The 19,445-nt window shown below is 41.6% G+C and overlaps 1 protein-coding gene across 2 annotated transcripts in view; it reads left to right on the forward strand.

The window, feature by feature from the left end:
• Positions 1-19,445, forward strand: part of FNDC3A (fibronectin type III domain containing 3A) — a 443,791-nt gene that overhangs the window by 14,399 nt on the left and 409,947 nt on the right. Inside the window, exon 1 of one of the 2 annotated variants that reach the window (XM_077484275.1) lies at positions 18,408-18,535. The exons of the other annotated variant lie outside the window; for it this stretch is intronic. The gene's annotated coding sequence lies outside the window, so the exon portion shown is untranslated. Of the gene's footprint in view, positions 1-18,407; positions 18,536-19,445 lie in introns of those variants that run through there. 2 annotated transcript variants of the gene reach the window in all.

Consider the following 19,445-nt stretch of genomic DNA (forward strand, 5'->3'; position numbering starts at 1 on the left):
AATTGCGCAGTGATGCAACACTGTTCCCAAATAAAATGTCCTTCTTTTTTTTTTTTTTTTTTTTCCTCTCTCCCACAAATAGAACTTTCTTTTGGTGGTATTTAATCACCTCCTGCATTTTGAATTTTTTGCACTATATAAAAAAACTTTCTGCTATAATCAAATATCTTCAGAAATTTAGGCCAATATATATTCTGCAACATATTTTTGGTAAATAAAATCCCAATAAGCTTATATTGATTGGTTTACGCAAACGACGTAGCGTCTACCATCTACAAACTATGGGATATATTTGTGGAATTTTTTTTTTTTTTCTACTAGTGATGGTGGCGATCAGCAACTTATAGCAAGTTTGCGATATTGCGGCAGACAATCGAACACTGAGACTTTTTGGGGACCAGTGACAGTAAAAAAAAAAAATAAAAAAAAAAAAAAAACCCTGCATAGTCACTGTATTAATGACACTGGCTGGGGAGGGGTTAGATATCTAGGCCAGTCAAAGGGTTAAATGTGTGCTTAGCCAGTGTGTTTGTGTACTGTATGTGCTGCTTTTACTAGGGGAAGATATGGCTTTTAATCTCTGCTTTGCAGAGACACAAAATCCATCCCTTCCCTTCTGTCAGAAATTAGATCTGCCATGTTCACATAGGCCAGGGGTGCCCAACCTTTTGAAGAGCGAGGGCCACTTAAGCGACTTGGTAACCGGTTGCGGGCCACAATTAGCAGAGCAGACGGATGACAGGTCCGTGCAGAGCGGACACGGATACAGCCCACTCTACTCTATGGGTCAGTCGATCCGATCCGCCCAGACGGAAGGGTATGATATTATTTTTTTTATTTTAGCAAATCATTTTGGAGGTAGGCAGTTGTAAAAGGACACAAATCTGTTTACATCTGCCGTTTCATAGAGGTGAATGGAGGGTCCGATTAAGTTGGACCAACTGTTTGAAAGAGGCCTTTCACACTAATGCAGCCCAGTGCACCTATGTCTTTCCTGTGGGTTAGCTACACTTTGCCATAGACTTCTATTATATCCTGCAGGTGTGGTGCACTTTCTGAAAGCTCGCCAAACCCGAAGATAATAACGGAAGTCTATGCCTCAGTGCAGGTCAGTATGAAAGCAGCCCAGTAACCGCTGCGCAGATATGACCATATATACACTGCAATTTTAGTAATAACCTGACCCATTCAGGTATTGCCTGCTGTTGCTGTCCCAGGCAGGGTGCATTTGGTATCACTCTGCCTGTGGCATCAGATGGCGCAATACAGGAAGCATCGGCTTATACAGCTCTACTCCACAGCTGCTTGCTTTGCCAGCTTCATTAACAACACAGATGCTCTGGGATGGCGGGTCTGCCACCCATGATCTGGGTTTGCAAATCTGCCATCCCACAGAAGGAGGTCACGGGCCACATCGGAGGGCTCCGCGGGCCACTGGTTGGGCACCCATGACATAGGCAGATCTCCATTTTGTGTTTGACCGATGATCAGCAGTTGCCGGCAGACATCCAGTGCCCGGCACCCGCTGATCGGCCTTTGAATTTTGATACGTCTGGCCTCAGAACAGTTTTCCACTTTGCTACAGACCATTTTAAATAAGCATAATTTCTGGATCATTTTCAGATATGGCTTCTCCTTTGCATGATATAGCATTAGCTCGCATTTTTGGAAGGCACAGCAAGCCGTGTTCTCAGACATTGATTTTTGGAAATATTTCTGAGCCCATACAGTGATGTCCATCACCGAATCATGTCTGTTTTTAACGCAATGCCGTCTGTGGACCTGAAGAAGATGGACATGTAGTTTTACATTTCAGTCTTGTCCCTTGCACACAGATTTCTCAAGAATATCCAAATCTTTTGATGATGATGATAAATTTAAAGTATTTTCAATTTTATGTTGAACATTATTCTGAAATTGTTAGACCATTTTTAGACACAGATTGGTAAACCCCTGCCCATCTTTAATTCTGAGGTACTCTGACTCTCTAAGATGCTCTAATTATGCCCAGTCATGTTACTGACCTGTTGTCAATTAACTGCTTGCCGACCAGCCGACGTCGTTACACGGCAGCAGGTTGGCTCCCCTGTGCAAATCGCTGTAGCTGTATGGCGGCTCGCGCAGTCGCGATGGTGGGTGCGTGCTGGCGGGAGTGTGTCCGTGGGTCGAGTAGACTCTGTCCACCGGCGACCTGCGATCAAGGTGTACAGAGGCAGAACGGGCATCTGTCATTGTAAACAAGGTAGATCCCCATTCTGACTTGAGACATGACGGAGATCTACTGTTCCCAGTGATCCGTGCCCCCCCCCTACAGTTAGAACACGCTGAGGGAACGCATTTAACCCCTTGATCGATCACCCCCTACTGTTGACCCCTTTCCTGCCAGTGTAATATTTACATTGATCAATGCATTTTTATAGCACTGATCAATGTAGTAATGTCACTGGTCCCAAAAAAGTGTAATTTGGGGGCAGATTTGTTGGCCACAATGTTGCAGCCCTGCTAAAAATTGCAGATTGCTGCCATTACCAGTAAAAACAATTAAAGTCCATAAATCTATCCCATAGTTTTCAGACGCAATAAGTTTTGCACATACCAATCAGTATATGCCTATTGCATGTATGTATGTATGTATGTATGTATGTATGTATGTATGTATATATGTATTTTTTATTTTATTTTTTTCCCCAAAATTGCCACTCTTTGTTTTATAGCATAAAAACCGCAGAGGTGATCAAATACCACCAAAAGAAGAAAGCTCTATTTGTGGGGAAATTTTTTTTTGTACAGCGTCGCACGACCACGCAATTATCAGTTAAAGTGACACAATGCTGAATCGCAAAAAAATGTCCTGGTCATTAAGGGGGCAAATCCCTCTGGGGCTGAAGGGGTTAACCTAATCAATTGCAAAATGTTCTTCCAGCTCTTGTTAGTGCCACTTACTTTGCCAGTTTTTTTGTTGCCCTGTCCCAACTTTTTTTGAGATGTGTTGCTACCATCAATTTTAAAATGACTTTATTTTTTTGCTTATAAATGATAAGCAATTGATGTTATACAATCAAATAAGAACACAGTGCTATAAGAAGCTAGGAGGGTGCTGCTCACCCCAAGTAGATACAAATAGAACTAGTTCCCCCACAAGCGGGGTTTTTAGGCAGCAAGAGACAGTAATAGAAGCCAATAGAAGTAGTATAAAAGGTATTTTAATAATAATAATTGGTAAAAACAAACATGAGCTTCACCTGAACACTTGGATAACAGACAAAATCATGTATATAAAGTACATATAATGTCACATGGAAGTAAAATAACAGACACAACTATGTTACACTGTATGAGTAGATAACAGTGAGAGCATAAAGCTAACGCGTTTCGACCCCAGAAGGGGTCTTCTTCAGAGATGGTGGTCTGTTAAAAGAAAAACAAGATTACACTGAATAAATAAATCCGGTGTTATGCATATTAGGGATTACCCAATATCAATTTAAAAATGGTTTACCCAATAATGTACTTCCAGGTAGGTAAGATGGATTGTAGTGCTTCAAAAGAAAGGTTCTCCCATAAGGCAATATCTCAATTTCCTTTACACATCTTGAGTGGTGCTTGGTCCGTATGTATTGCCAAGATGCCAGACGGAAGAAGAGGCAGTGTCATACACCCACTGACGTGACTCACGGGAGGTCACACTATTGCCTTGCCCCCCAGAGGGTTTTTCCTCCGGAAGAACACAATAAAGCCTCCCTTGCTTTGTAGTGGGGGCCTTACCTTTCCCCCTACCCGGGCCTCTCCTTTTTCCCTTCATCATTACATCTCAGGCTCTTTTTCTGTATCCGTCAACAGAGTATTCGGGATTGTTTTGTATATGCAATGTATCCTTATACCAATAATTACCCAGAAAAACCATGTGTTTAACTGTCATGTGTTTCAATTGATGTACATTTTACTATAGTTTGCATATTTGCTCCGTTCAGGCTCTTGATAAAGACTTATATTTACATGACAATAGATGCCATTAAACTTTGAAGAGTACTATGGAATTATACAACTTGATTGATGAATTCCACTTGGCTTTTTGTAATGGTATGCCCCGACCTGCCACCTACCTCTTTTTCCCCCACCCTTGGATCTTCTTCCCCTTCACGAGCACAACCTCCTTTTAATTATTTATTTATTTATTTTTTTTTTCCTCTAGAAGATCCTGGGTGGGTACTTAGGGGGTATCTGGCTAGTCTCGGCTTTTTGACATCGCTTAATATTAATTTATATTTTATAACAACTTTTTTTCTTCCGGTGAGAATATGTCTCTCTTCCCTCGAAATCTCCAATGGTCCTTTGCCGAGTTGCGGAGGGAGGGAGGGGCTAATGTGTCTGCCCCCTGCTCTGACTCCCCGGCAAGGGCAGGAGGGGTTTCTGCCTGTATATTACGGACAGGCCTCTCCATTGGTTCCCCCTCCCCCCTTGTGGAGGGATGGTGGACGTGCATTCCCTTGCCGGTGGCATCCTCGGACACTTCCGGGCGCGTACCTCGGGCGCGTCCGCTCGTTTGGGCGAACGTGCGTGATATACACTTCGCGCGCGTCCGTTCGATCGAACGGACGTGCGCGACGTTGTGACGCCACGTTTTTGCGACGGAAGTGACGAAATTTCGGGGCCGGTTTCCGGCCTTCCAGGACGCCGGGGCGGCCACACGAGGCTGATCCTATTCAGGCAGCCAACACGTTTGGATACGCCGACTGATTGGTGGGCGTTTGCACCTGCAGCCAATCTCCAGGCTTTATATACGAACCTTCATTCATAGGAGGTGTATATTCATCCAGGAGGAAAGAAACCTGTACCCGTGGTTAGGTGAGCACTTATTTTCCCTTTGTACTTGACCTATACTTGGTGATATACTGCACCAAAACAAGCCCTTTTTATTGGCTGTTCAATATGAGGACTGATCTAAACTAATTTACAGATCGGACTTCAGGAAATACGTTGTAGGGGCTGCGCCAGTTACCACTTGTGGTTTAACGCCTAAGTCGCCGTCCCTCATCTTTACCTTCTGGAACAGTTTTCTACTAGGTCCTACAATTCAGGTAATAATCTCACCACCCGCCTGGCTATTCCAATGACGCTATTACACCGGTGCGGTATTTTCCCACACACCACATTCACACACTTTTTTCATATGTATATATTACTATGCACTTGACACTCTTATTGATTATGTCCCTCACCACTGTCACCTAGTTTAGCGCATGTTGTTTTTGCACACTTTCACATGCGGTGTCTTTTTGTTTGTTTGTTGTATGACCCGCATATACTATTACTTACTCATGTTTTCACTTTCTCACCATTCCTTTGCGCACTTTTTTCTTTCTCTGTTTAAGCGCATACTCATACCGCTTCCACACATTCCACTTTCCATCACTTTCATTCCTCTTTTTCTTCTCCATTTTTCTCTTTCCCCCGTCCCCCCTTTTTTTTGTATATTAGAGCTCACACACTGACACACATCTGCACACCCACTCACCCCAGGCCATTTTTTCCCTTTTTTCCTTTGTTCCCCTCTTTCTTAGGCTTCTTGGACTCCCAGGCGTGGTTTCTCTTTTCCCCCCCTCCTCTTTCTCTCTATGTCTGGGTTTTAGAAAGCATGTTATGTGGACACTTAGGCAATTGGGGGTGCAAGTGTGTATATGTATACGTGCACATGTGCACAACCCTTGGCATACATAACGGGGATATGATACTATTATCCCCATAGTACGTATGCACTCCATGTCTCCAACACTAAATAATCCTTGCTTTCAATTATTTAATTAATTAATTTTTTGCCACTGTTGGGATTTTGCTGCAGGTGTGACCCGCCATATCTTCGGTGTACCCTCACTCGTACCTACCCCCCCGGAGTTTCCCCCTCTGGGGGGCAAGGCAATAGTGTGACCTCCCGTGAGTCACGTCAGTGGGTGTATGACACTGCCTCTTCTTCCGTCTGGCATCTTGGCAATACATACGGACCAAGCACCACTCAAGATGTGTAAAGGAAATTGAGATATTGCCTTATGGGAGAACCTTTCTTTTGAAGCACTACAATCCATCTTGCCTACCTGGAAGTACATTATTGGGTAAACCATTTTTAAATTGATATTGGGTAATCCCTAATATGCATAACACCGGATTTATTTATTCAGTGTAATCTTGTTTTTCTTTTAACAGACCACCATCTCTGAAGAAGACCCCTTCTGGGGTCGAAACGCGTTAGCTTTATGCTCTCACTGTTATCTACTCATACAGTGTAACATAGTTGTGTCTGTTATTTTACTTCCATGTGACATTATATGTACTTTATATACATGATTTTGTCTGTTATCCAAGTGTTCAGGTGAAGCTCATGTTTGTTTTTACCAATTATTATTATTAAAATACCTTTTATACTACTTCTATTGGCTTCTATTACTGTCTCTTGCTGCCTAAAAACCCCGCTTGTGGGGGAACTAGTTCTATTAGCAATTGATGTTATAACCCATATAAATGTAAAATTGACATTCTACCTCAATGTCTGTGTGGTTTTCTTTTTTTTTTTTTTGCCGAATTATCTTGATAATGATCCCATGGCATCTACACTTGAAGACTATATGAAGGGCCTATGTTTTCCATAAAGCAGAGGTTGTGTCTTTTCTAAGCAGCGTATACAGAATGATTCCACTTTCTATATAACCGTGTTCATAGAGGTGTGCAGTCGGTAATCTCACATGACTGATCTGGCTGTGCTTTAGCACACACATACAGAAAGGTAACTGTGCACCGTCTGTCCTGGGGGAGGGACAGCATTGCCGATTCACTTTCCCTGACGTCTTTTGGGTGTTACAGGAATGCCTATTTTTGTTTTCTCTTGTACTATGAGCAGCTGCATGTTGTATGGCTTGCCACATGAGATGTTTACATTGAAACTACCTGATTAAGAACTGGCTATAAATTTCATAGAAAGTAATGTTTTTCAAAAGCAAAAAAAAAATAGTTTTTTATTTTTTCTTTTTTTTTCTAGAAAACTTCCTTTAATACATGCAGGACCAGAGCATCAAAAATGTTTAGTTTTTGGTACAGATACTCACATATGAATAGCTCACCTGCTTCTAATCTTCTTTCCCTCTCTTGGACTGTGTATGTTCAAATGTGTTGCTGTGCCATAGGAGAATGGCCTACATGCTGCACACTGGGCAAAGCTATGAATTTTGGCTATCTATAAAGCTCTATTCACTCCATTCTCTTATGTCTAAAGTGACCTGTCATGAATAAAAGAGAAAAAAAAAAAAACCCTAAGAAGTAGAAGAGTTTCAATACCTAAAGCATAGTTCCACCCAAAAGTGGAAGATCTGCTTCTTCCTCCCCAGGGACCTGTTCTGGGAGACTGCACCACAGCGACGTTCCTCTGAAGTTTGGGCCCCCCTCCTTCCTCCGCCACCAGGCCTGTTAGAAAGCGCAGTGCAGTAGGGAACCCAAGCCGCTTCCTATGGTGGCACACGTAGGCGCTCGATCAGGAAGCCGAGCTGTATGCATCTATTGTCACACACAGTGTGATTCGACCACACCCCCTGCTTACTCCTCACTGGAATCGACTGACAACATCAGGAGCCATTGGCTGCCACTGCTCTCAGCCAAGCCTGTGAGGGATCATAGACTGCAGAGAAGTCCTGCAGACGAGCACTGCTCTGGATCAATACAGAACTCGGGTAATTATTTGGAGGGAGGGGGAGAAACGGGCACTGAAAAGCTTTGTACCTTAATGCATACAATGTATTAGGTAAACCTTAGAACTATTTAAACTGCCTACACTGCTCCCATTCATTATAACAGACTAGGCTGAGGTGATGTCTTCAGTCTGCTACAGGCACGAGGAAGTGTGTCCCCACTCTCCTATCTCTCTCTGATTAGACTACAACAATTAGACTGAAACTTTTATTTGTGACAGTTTACGCAGCACTTTACAGCATGAGAGCTGACAGTACAGTTACAATACAATCCAATGCAGGAGGAAGCAGAGGGCCCTGCAATTAGAGCTTTCTTTTGGTGGCATTTGTTCACTACTGCATATTTATTATTTGTTTTTTTGCGCATTTAACCACTTCAATACAAGACATTTATACACCCTTCCTTCCCAGACCAAATTTTAGCTTTCAGTGCTCTCACACTCTGAATGCTAATTACTCAGTCATGCAACATCGTACCCAAACAAAATTTGCATCATTTTTTTTTCTTCAAATAGAGCTTTCTTTTGGTGGTATTTAATCGCCATTGGGTTTTTTTTTGCGACATAAGTGGAAAAAAGAGCAAAAATTTTGAAAAAAAAAAAACCTCTGACAGGAGGGACCGTGGAACCAAGAATCCCTTGGAAAGGTTGGGAAACCCATGTTTCAGCTCCCCGTGCACCTCTTATGTCTAAGTCACCCTGTGCCATCCTGGCACAGGGTGACTGAGAAAATATATGTTGGATTACTTAAAATGGGACAGTAATATTTATCCACAATATCTACCAGGATATATGTAAAGACTATTCTTGGTTTGTTTGATTCTGAACTCAACATGTTAGTTGAGAGAGCTGATCACATTGGCCTCTAGAACTGAGTAGGAACTGGACAGTCTACTCCTAATATAGTTTGTTTCCTACTAGGCTGAGGAGGGGGGGAGATCACTGTTTGTATTGTTAATTGTAAGTAGCTCCTGCTATTGTGAGAAGGTGTCCTGTGTCTATACTAATGTGTGAAGCTTGGTGACAACAAGTCTGACCTGTAGTGAAATCCTGATTAATCATAACAATGCTCAGGAGGGCACGGAGTCACATTGGTTGCTTTAAGGGATCCCTTAATTAGCTCTGGTTAATTAGGTTTCTGGTTACAGTTGTATTGTAAGCCTGCTGTATATATTTGTGTGTCATCTCAAATAAAGCAGTCCATGTTCAGCAGCTAAACAAGTATCATCTTGCTTTGTGTTTGTGAGCAGTTGCAATATCTGATATCTATATTCAGACTGGGAGGAAGCAGGATAAGACGAAAGCACTGCGGAGTGTGGGGGCGTTCCATTACAAACACATTTTTAGTTTCTATGATAAAATTTTGCAAATAAGTAATTTTTGTGCATAAATTTGGGCCAAAATTTATACTGCAACATCTCTTTTGTAAAAATAACCCAAATTCGTGGATATTATTTGGTCTCTGTGAAAGTTAGAGTCTACAAGCTATGTTGCAAATCATTGGAAATTGATCACACCTGATGCAACGGTCTCATTTCTTGAGGCCCTGAAATGTCAGAAAAGTACAAATACCCCCCAAATTACCCCTTTTTGAAAAGTAGACGGGTATGCACTAGGTATTTAGTATGAGACATGGTGAGTTTTTTTGAAGTTGTAATTTTTTTTTCCCCACAATTCTTGGGGAAAATTTAAGATTTTTTATTTATTTATTTTTTTCCACAAAATTGTCATAGCATGTTGTTTCTCGCACACCACATATGCATATCCAATTACAACCCAAAATACATTCTGACACTCCTCCCAAGTATGACGATACCACATGTGTGTGACTTTTACACAGCCTGGCCACACACAGAGGCCCATCATGCAGGGAGAACTATCAGGGGTTCTAGGAGCATAAATTACACCTCTAATTTCCTTATGACACCCCAATGTCTATTCTGTGAGGCAAGTCTTTGGAAAACATGGAAAGAAAATGAGTGTGTATATATGTGTGTTTTTTTTTTTTTATATATATATATATATATATATATATATATATATATATATATATATATAATAATTTTATAATATCATTTTTATTTTTTTACTCAAAGCAAGTATATAGCAAAAATGACACCCCAAAACACATTCTGCTACTCCTCTTGAGTATGGTGAAACCACATGTGTGTGGCTTTTACAAAGCCTGGCCACATACAGAGGCCCAACATGCAGGGAGCACCGTCAGGCGTTCTTGGAGCATAAATTACACATCTAATTTCCTAACGACCTATTACACCTTTTGAAGGCCCTGGAGCACCGGGACAATGGAATTGCCCACAAAATGACCCCATTTTGGAAAACAAACACCCCAACGTATATTCTATGAGGCATGATGAGTCTTTTGAACGGTTAATTTTTTTTTTTTTATACAAGTCTTCAGAAAATGTGGAAAGAAAATAAAAATCTTTAATTTTTTTTACACGGAGTTGTCATTTTATAAGATATTTCTTACATATAGCATGTATATAACAAAAATTACACCCCAAAATACATTCTGCTACTTCTCCAGAGTATGGCATATTTGAGACTTTTACACAGCCTGGCCACATACAGAGGCCCAACAGTAGTACCTTCAGCCATTCTAGGAGCATAAATTGCAAATCTCATTTCATTCCTTCATTCTTACCCATCACACTTTTGAAGGTCCTTGAGCACTGGAACAGTAAAATTACCCACAAAATTACCCCATTTTGGAAAACAAACACCCCAACGTATATTCTATGAGGCATGGGCTGCAGATGGGTACTAGGGTACTCTGATGGGCTGGTGACTGGTACCCGGGTACTCTGGTGGGCTGGTGACTGGTACTTGGGTACTCTGATGGGCTGGTGACAAGTACTCCCAGATGGGCTGTGACAGGTACTCGGGTACTCGGATGGACTGTGACAGGTCCTCTTTATTGGGGGGTGGCAATCGGTATGGTTGGTGTGTACTGTAAGCGGTAACGAGATGTTACCATAATCTCCTTCTCACACACGATCAGTGTGTGAGGAGGAGAACCTAGTTTGTTGACATTCTGTGACCAGCTGTGATTGGACACAGCCGATCACGTGGTAAAGAGCCAATTTTATTGGCTCTTTACTGCGATCGGGGTTGGGCTATGTCAGGATGACAAGCCTCGTCCCCGATTGCTGCTCTAGGGGCATACATGAGGGCCGTGCACGTGGGCAATACATGTGAAAGGCTGTGATTGGACTCAGCCGGTCATGTGGTAAAGACATTTTTTTTTTATTGGCTCCTTACATGGATCTGGGATGGGCTGTGTCCAAGGGACACATCTCATCCCCGATCGCCGCAGGAGCGGCAAGAAACCGAGGACGTCATATGACACCCACCCAGGATGGGAGATGCCATCTGACTATAGCTCGGTAATGAAGTGGTTAAACAAAAAGCTGACAATTTTGGGGAAAAAAATTTTTTTTTACATTCTGCTATAAAACCTATCCAATAAAAAATGTGAAAAAATCGAATTCCTTCATAACTTTAGGCTAATATGTACAATCTTTTTTGGGGAAAAAAATCCCAATAAGCTTATATATTCTAGCATCTACAAACTATGGGATATATACTCAAATTTTTATAATTTTACTGATAATGCTGGTGGTCGCCAACTTTTTGTCTACAATATTGCGGCGAGCAATTGGACACTGACTGACACTTTTTGGGAACCAGTGACACTAATACAGTCATCAGTGCTGAAAATATGCACTGTCACTCTACTAATGATGCTGGCTGGGAAGGGGTTAAACAATCAAAAGGTTAAATGTGTGCCTAGCCAGTGTTTTAGTATACTGTGTGTGTGTGTGTGTGTGTGTGTGTGTGTGTGTGTGTGTGTGTGTTTTTAACTAGGAGAGGAAATGGATTCCAGGAACACAGAATCTATCCCTTACTCCCTGTCAGAACGGCAATCTGCCTTTGTTTACATAGAAACTGATACGCCCTCCCTATAGTTTAAAAGAGAACTATGGGGTTGCCAGCAAAAATGTATATATCCTCGTCTAGGTGGATGCAACATTGATCCAATGCCAAAGTAAGTCTAAAAAAGCTTTGGCCATACTTCTCCTTTAAAAGCGATTGATGAGGCTGTGAATTCATATGCCAGCCAAATAAAAGTGAGAAAAGTGAGATAAAAAGTGTATTTGGGGAAAATAAAGGTGTATTGTGACATGCTGTATATAATACAATCTGCTGTATTGTGCTGGATTTTTTTGAAGCAGTGTGTTCACAGATACTTAAGGCAGAGTTTATATAGAGAATACATAATGTAAATGTCAGATGACATTAGTCTAATTTTCATTCTTAATAATTTGCTACTCCTGAAGATATTTTATTCTGTAAGGCAAAAATGATGAAGCTTCATATCCTAACGCGATAGCTGACCCAGCCAAGGCAAACATCTTACATCCTGTTCCTCCAGGATTCAGCCATTGAACTTTAATCTCCAAATGTCAGAATCTCTTTTTTTATTTGTGTGTGTGTGTGTGTGTGTGTGTGTGTGTGTGTGTTTGTTTTCACTTCCACTTGTTATGATCACCAGCAATAAAAGTCCTGCTAGCATATCGGCAAGTAAGTGAAATGTCCATTCATATCATACCCTGGTACTGAATGCCCACATCACATCTGCTTAATGACCTTTTTATGGTATACTATTTTTATTTGGCCTGTCTTGATATAGCTAAAGCTTCAGGTCCGATGTTTAAAATGCATCTGTCGCCTACATCACATTATTATTATTATTATTATTATTATTATCTTTTTTTTTTTTTTTTTTGGCTTTTTTTGGCTTCTGCTGCTTTCAGTCAAACCCTGTGAGCGGGGGGTGGGGCATGGCGGTTTTAAAGGAATTATTTTACGTTACAATAACAGACGTTTCTTTTTCATACATAATAGGACACAGGCTAATATGTATTGCCTACTGGGTTATACGCCATCTCTAGGTGAATGCACACAGGCAGATAGTCTTAGACAGGAAGTGATGCTCTTTATAACCCCTCCCATACAGGAAGTACATCAGGGTTTTTACCATTGTCTGCAAGGTGGATGCGCACGTTTGTTTGTGCTCTTTGAGGTCCAGGCCTCTAGTCCTACAAACTGTTCTTAACCACTTACAGACCGGACCATTTTGCTGGTCAAAGACCAGACCACTTTTTGCGATTCGGCACTGCGTCGCTTTAACTGACAATTGCGCGGTCGTGCAACGTGGCTCCCAAACAAAATTTACGTCCTTTTTTTTCCCCACAAATAGAGCTTTCTTTTGGTGGTGTTTGATCACCCCTGCGGTTTTTATTTTTTGCGCTATAAACAAAAATAGAGAGACAATTTTGAAAAAAAAAAAACGCATTATTTTTTACTTTTTGTTATAATAAATATCCCCCAAAAATATATAAAAAAACATTTTTTTTCCCTCAGTTTAGGCCGATACGTATTCTTCTACATATTTTTGGTTGGCAATAAGCGATTATTGATTGGTTTGCTCAAAAGTTATAGCGTTTACAAAATAGGGGATAGTTTTATGGCATTTTTATTAATCATTTTTTTTTACTAGTAATGGCGATCAGTGATTTTTTTATTGTGACTGCAACATTATGGCGGACACATCGGACATTTTTGACACATTTTAGGGACCATTGTCATTTATACAGTAATCACTGCTATATAAATGAAGTGATTCCTGTGTAAATGACACTGGCAGTGAAGGGGTTAACCAGTGGGTGGCAGTGTAGGGGTTAAGTGTTCCTAGGGGTGTGTTAATAACTGTGGTGGGGCTGGGCTTTCATTTAGTGAACACTGATCTCTGCTCCAATCACATGGAGAAGAGATCAGCGTCACTAGTTGCTAGGCAGAATGGAGAAATGCTGTTTACACCGCATTTCCTCCATTCAGTCGTCCCGTGAGACGATCGCGGGTATGCCCGCGGCGATCGAGTCCGCGGGACCCGCGACCGGACTCACGGGGGTCCCGACCGGCACGCGAGCTCGCGATGGCAGAGCGGCATTGAAGATTGGACGTACCTGTACGCCAATATGCCTGCCCGTGCCATTCTGCTGACGTACATCGGCGTGCGCTGGTCGGGAACCGGTTAAATGAATCAAGGGATTGACCGATCGGATACGCTTGACACAGGCTTAATATGCTTAGACAAATGGTACCTGAGCCTCGCAAAGAAGACTCAAGATCCTGCAAGGTTTTGCCTGTAACGCGACCTTCAGGCGCTGGACCCTGTGAAGTGGAATCCTGGATACCACAGCTCTAATGCATTCCTGGTAGGATGCTGCACAGGTCCAAGGTAGTGGACTCTAAAAATGAAAAGGTTACCCAGTCTCCAAGTGACAGGAACCTGCCGTCATGGGTGAAGATTGGTTTCTGCAGCACAGAGGGTTTTTTACTTTATTGCATAGAATGCATTAAGGTGAAAAACGCTGAGACTTTACAACTCCTTTTAAATCCTTCTGTTGCGGTGTTATTGGTTTTTCACTGCATAAATTATGTAGATGAGGGAGGGGGGTGCTCTGTAGTCCTGCCCTAGTGTGATAACGCTGTGAGTGAATATTGTCATCCTAGGGCAGGTTCATCTGATAAAAAGGAAATAAAAGCCTGAAAAATAGAAGTCTAATTAAGCTGCTACATGTTGGGACTGGTAAAGTGCAATGCCTTACATTTGTGTTTGTAATATGCTTACATTTTGGTGTACTGAGGATGTCGGTCTGGCTTTTGATAGCTACTGGGTTGAGAAATTATCCTTGTAAAACATTAGCTATACAAGCCTTTTTCCTAAAGCTTAAGAATACAACATAAAAAAAATATAAACTTTTTTCAAATGACACAAATAAAAATAAAAAAAATTTCCTCCATAACATGATAGCAGCATTAGAATGAATTTAAGGTATCTTTTTTATTTTTTTATATTTGTATGTAAATATTTAAAAAGCATTACGAAGCATGTTAATGTAATATTGAAAGGTTAAAACTAATGCAAATTAGATGCTCAAATCAAGTGACTAGGTTGATGATGCCTTGTTTTCATTGTAGTATGTGCCACTGTAGATCTGTGCTCATTGCACCATCACAAATAATGTCAACATCTGAAATGCCCCTAAACGTTTTTTTTTTTTTGGATAGTGGAGAGGGATTAAAAAAGGCCTGTCAGTTTTTATTGATGTCTGTGACACCCCTCAGCCCCCCCCCCCCCCCCTCGTTGGGGAGATTCACCCCCTCTTTGTCCTGGTTTTTATAATTATCATTGAAAGTAAAACAAAACCCCAAATGTTGGGTTGTTCCCTGAAAAATAGAGGGGAAATACTCCCTTGCTCTGTCCAAAATGGGGGGGGGGGGGGGGGGGAAGAGATTACTTTGGTGACATATATGTAAAAGATTTATTTCCAATAAAAGCTCTGTTAATGCAGTGTGCCCAACTTTATCCCTGACCCGTTGATGGTCAAATAATTTCCATACTTTTTTTTTTTTTTTTTTTTTTTTAAGTTTTAGATGGAGTGGAGAAGTACATTTTTATTTATTTTTCTTTTTTCTTTTTTTTGTGATCTGTAACTATGATGTACAAATAGAACCCCATTTTGTACGAGTGATCATTCTTGCTGTGACTGAAAGCAATGGGAAATCCAAAATGTTGTCATCAGTCAGGTGGTGAAGAAAATCTTTACATGGGGTCACTTGTTCTGGTGACAACTGTGTGAGGTGATTTCCACTCGCTATGGAGAGGTTTCCTTTCACGTCACAATCTGACAGTTTTAAACTGTTTCTTATGCCCTGTACACACGGTCGGATTTTCCGACGGAAAATGTGCGATTGGATCATGTTGTCGGAAAATCTGACCGTGTGTGGGCTCCATCAGACTTTTTCCGTCGGATGTTCCGACGCACAAAGTTTGAGAGCAGGATCTAAAAATTTTCGACAACAAAATCCAATCCCATAAATTCCGAGTGTGTGTAGACAATTCTGACGGACAAAGTGCCACGCATGCTCAGAATAAACTAAGCTATTGGCCCGTTTATAGTCCCGACGTACGTGTTTGACGTTACCTCATTCAGAACTATCGGATTTTCTGACAACTTTGTGCGACCGTGTGTATGCAACACAAGTTTCGGCCAAAATCCGTAGGAAAAAATCAGACGGATTTTGTGGTTGGAATGTCCGACCGTGTGTACAGACAGGGCATTACTCCATCCAAAGCTATAAAAGTTTTTACGTCGCTCTTACAGCACAAAGACAAAAGGAATAGGTGTACATTTAGTAATTTTATTAATTCGAGCTGTTTTCGTGTTCGATTAAGCGTTTTTTTTTTTTTTTTTTTTTTTTTTTTTAACTTAGTCGACTAATTTCGATTAATTATAGCGCACATACAGATCCAACTACTTTTAGCTGATTTAGCACCGTTGTTATGGCAAAGGCCGAAGCTGGACATCGCAGTGCATGGCTAGGATGACACGTGTCGTCATAATCGCAGCCTCACCGTGCTCATAATCGCAGCCTCACTGTAGTCAGTGCCTGTGCCTGGATTACACAGTCTGTGGGCATCTCCCGCTGTGTGTCTCCGAGCTGTGTGAAAACTTTGGCCACACTGTGAGAAGTCCCGCCCTCCTCCTAGATAAGCTTGTGTGATAGACAGGACACTGCGTCTATCACACGAGGAATTCGTCGTTAAATTCCACGGCCCTATTAATACATTGGGGTGATTTACCAAAACTGGAGAGAGCAAAATCTGGTGCATCTGTGCATAAGCTTTGAAAATAAAACCTGCAACCTGATTGGTTTCTATGCACAGCTGCACCAGGTTTTGCTCTCTCCAGTTTTAGAAAATCAACCCCATTATGTTCTTAGGATTTTTATGTGTAAAAGGTGAAATCTACTCTGTGCTTTTCCATGAGGCATTTGACGTAAGGTTTATTTGTGCTGTATCTTGAAGATTCAGGGCAAACGTCTAGCAATATGAAACTTTAAATAGGAGAGGTATGGACATAATACAGAAGATGGTCGGAGACTGCAAACATGATACAAGGTGATACAATGGGTAAACCGCACAAAAAAATAAACTTCTCCTCCTTGCAAGTTAAGAGTATTAATGTACATTGCTTACTAGCACATTGCGAAAGACTAGCCTTAAAAAGAAGACCTCAAGTGGCGCTCTGACGCGGCATTTATCTTTACTTGGTCTTCCTTCCAGGTTCGCAGTCTGCGGGAGTTTGAATAGCCAAGCTGTGATGAAGTTGCTACCGTGCGCACATCATCCATTGAGAGTGCAGAGCGCATGCGCCGGTGACATCGCAGGCAAATAAAATCTCTCCTAAACGTATATGTTTAGGAGATATTTACTGTACCTACAGGTGAGCCTTTTTTATAGGCTTACCTGTAGGTATAAATGAAGAAAAATTACTTTACTACAACTCTATATAAATATCACAGTAGTACCTTTTTAACCACTTGCCGCCCGCCCTATAACAAAAGCACGGCGGCAAAGTGGTTTCAAAATCCTGACCGAACGTCATATGGCGTGATCAGGATTTTGAGCCGCTACGTGCCCCGGGGGCACGCATCGCGGCGATCGTTGTTGCGGGGTGTCAGTCTGACACCCCGCAACTACAATCTCGGTAAAGAGTCTCCACGTGATCAGCTGTGTCCAATCACGGCTGATCACAGTGTAAATGGGAAGAGCCGGTGATCGGCTTTTCCTCACTCGCATCTGTCAGACGCGAGTAGAGGAGAGCCGATCGGCTGCTCCTCTGACAAGGGGGGTTTGTGCTGATCGATTATCAGCACAGCCTCCCTGAGGATGCCCACACTGGACCACCAGGGATGCCACCAGACCACCAGGGATACCCAGCACAAGGTATGCCACCCTAGACCACAATGGATGCCAATCAGTGCCCACAATGGGCATCACTAGTTGGCATGCATTGTTTAGCATCCATTAGTACAGTATAAAACAATACAGTGCCGCCTATCGGTGCCCATCCGTGCCGCCTATCGGTGCCCATCCGTGCCGCCTATCGGTGCCCATCCGTGCCGCCTATCGGTGCCCATCCGTGCCGCCCTATCGGTGCCCATCCGTGCCGCCCTATCGGTGCCCATCAGTGCCGCCCCATCAGTGAAGGAGAAAACGTACTTATTTACAAAGTTTTGAAACTGAAACAAATTGACGGTATTTTTTATTTAGCAAAAAATAAAAAAAACGTAGAGGTGATCAAATACCACCAAAAGAAAGCTCTATTTGTGGCAAAAAAATGATAAACATTTAATTTGGGTACAGTGCTGTATGACCGTGCAATTGTCATTCAAAGTGCGACAGCGCTGAAAGCTGAAAATTGGTCTGGGCAGGAAGGTGTTTAAGTGCCCGGTATTGAAGTGGTTAAACGTGTGTGTGTGTGTGTGTGTGTGTGTGTGTGTTTGTTTGTTTGTTGTTTTGTTTTTTTATTGTAGTTTAATTGATTTTATTTAATTTGTACCAGGATGAGGTGGTCATGTTGGAAAGCATTGTCTTAAAAGGTGCAGCATACAGGTACCTGTTATTAATGTAGTCATTTAATTGACGGAAGACTGTATGCAGTGATCCGTGGGATGGGTGTTATGAAATGTAGAGAGAAACTGATCTCCATTTCCTCTCCTTCCTGCCTGGCAGCTTGTCCACAAGACAAACACCAGTTGAGAGCTTTTAGCTTAGCATAGAGATAACATGCTACTCAAGCCTTGCTTTAACTGTGTCCTGTGGGTGACTGTTCAGACCTGGTGCTAATAACTGGAAAAAACAATAAGGTTTGTAATAGATTTTTATGGGTTTTTTTTTTTCCCAGTATGGAATGTTGGTTCTGGGTTGGTTGCCATTGTTTACTAGTCAGTAGAATTTGATTTTGTGTGTATGTAATGTCACTGTTCTATTCAGACTGCAGCTGTGTAGCTAAAGCGGAGCCCAGACTTGGAAGATTTTGTTGTATCTGTTCAATAAAAATACTTGTTTATCATGACAGAATTTAGAGCTGTATTGTGCACATTTCATGTGTTTAATGCAAAGGAGCTAATCACCCTTCCCAGTTCTTATCTTGAACTACAGAACAGTTAGACCCTATGTTGTAGTTGTGACCCTTTTGGAGGAATTCAGTAGTTTGGCAAAAGACAAAATGACAGGGTGGACACAAATTAGAAATGTTCGGTGTTGTCGGCACACAGAGAAATTAGGAACAAAGTGTATTTCTGATGACAGGTATGTGTATGTATTGTAGAGCTGTACGGCATGTGGTGTTTTTTTATTTTATTTTTTTATTTATTTTTATTCCTTATATACACTTTAGGCACTCCTGCTGCAATTTTGGGCATGCTTCTAGAATCACTAACAACTAACTCCTGAGAGTTGTGATTGATCACTTTAGGGATGGAGTAGATTGCGCCCTATAGTTCGACCACTACTTGTGCAGCTCACACCACAACAAGCCATTTGTTCACCTGTATTGCAATTGTGATAATATGATTGAGCTGATAAAAAATGACCTGTGTGTACCTGCAGTAATGATGATCACAACAGGCTTCTATTTATCTTAGAACATATATAAATAGTTCAAGTCCTGAAAACAAGAGTCCACTCTTTATATATAGCAGCGCATCAATGTGCACGTCTGTTCAAAAAAATTCATCAAGTGCCCATGAAATGATGGTGATTGGATACAGTTCA

Source organism: Lithobates pipiens, unplaced genomic scaffold, assembly GCF_037356315.1.
Source record: "Lithobates pipiens isolate NorthernLeopardFrog02 unplaced genomic scaffold, aLitPip1_a1.2 Scaffold_16, whole genome shotgun sequence".
Classification (NCBI taxonomy): Eukaryota; Metazoa; Chordata; class Amphibia; order Anura; family Ranidae; genus Lithobates; species Lithobates pipiens.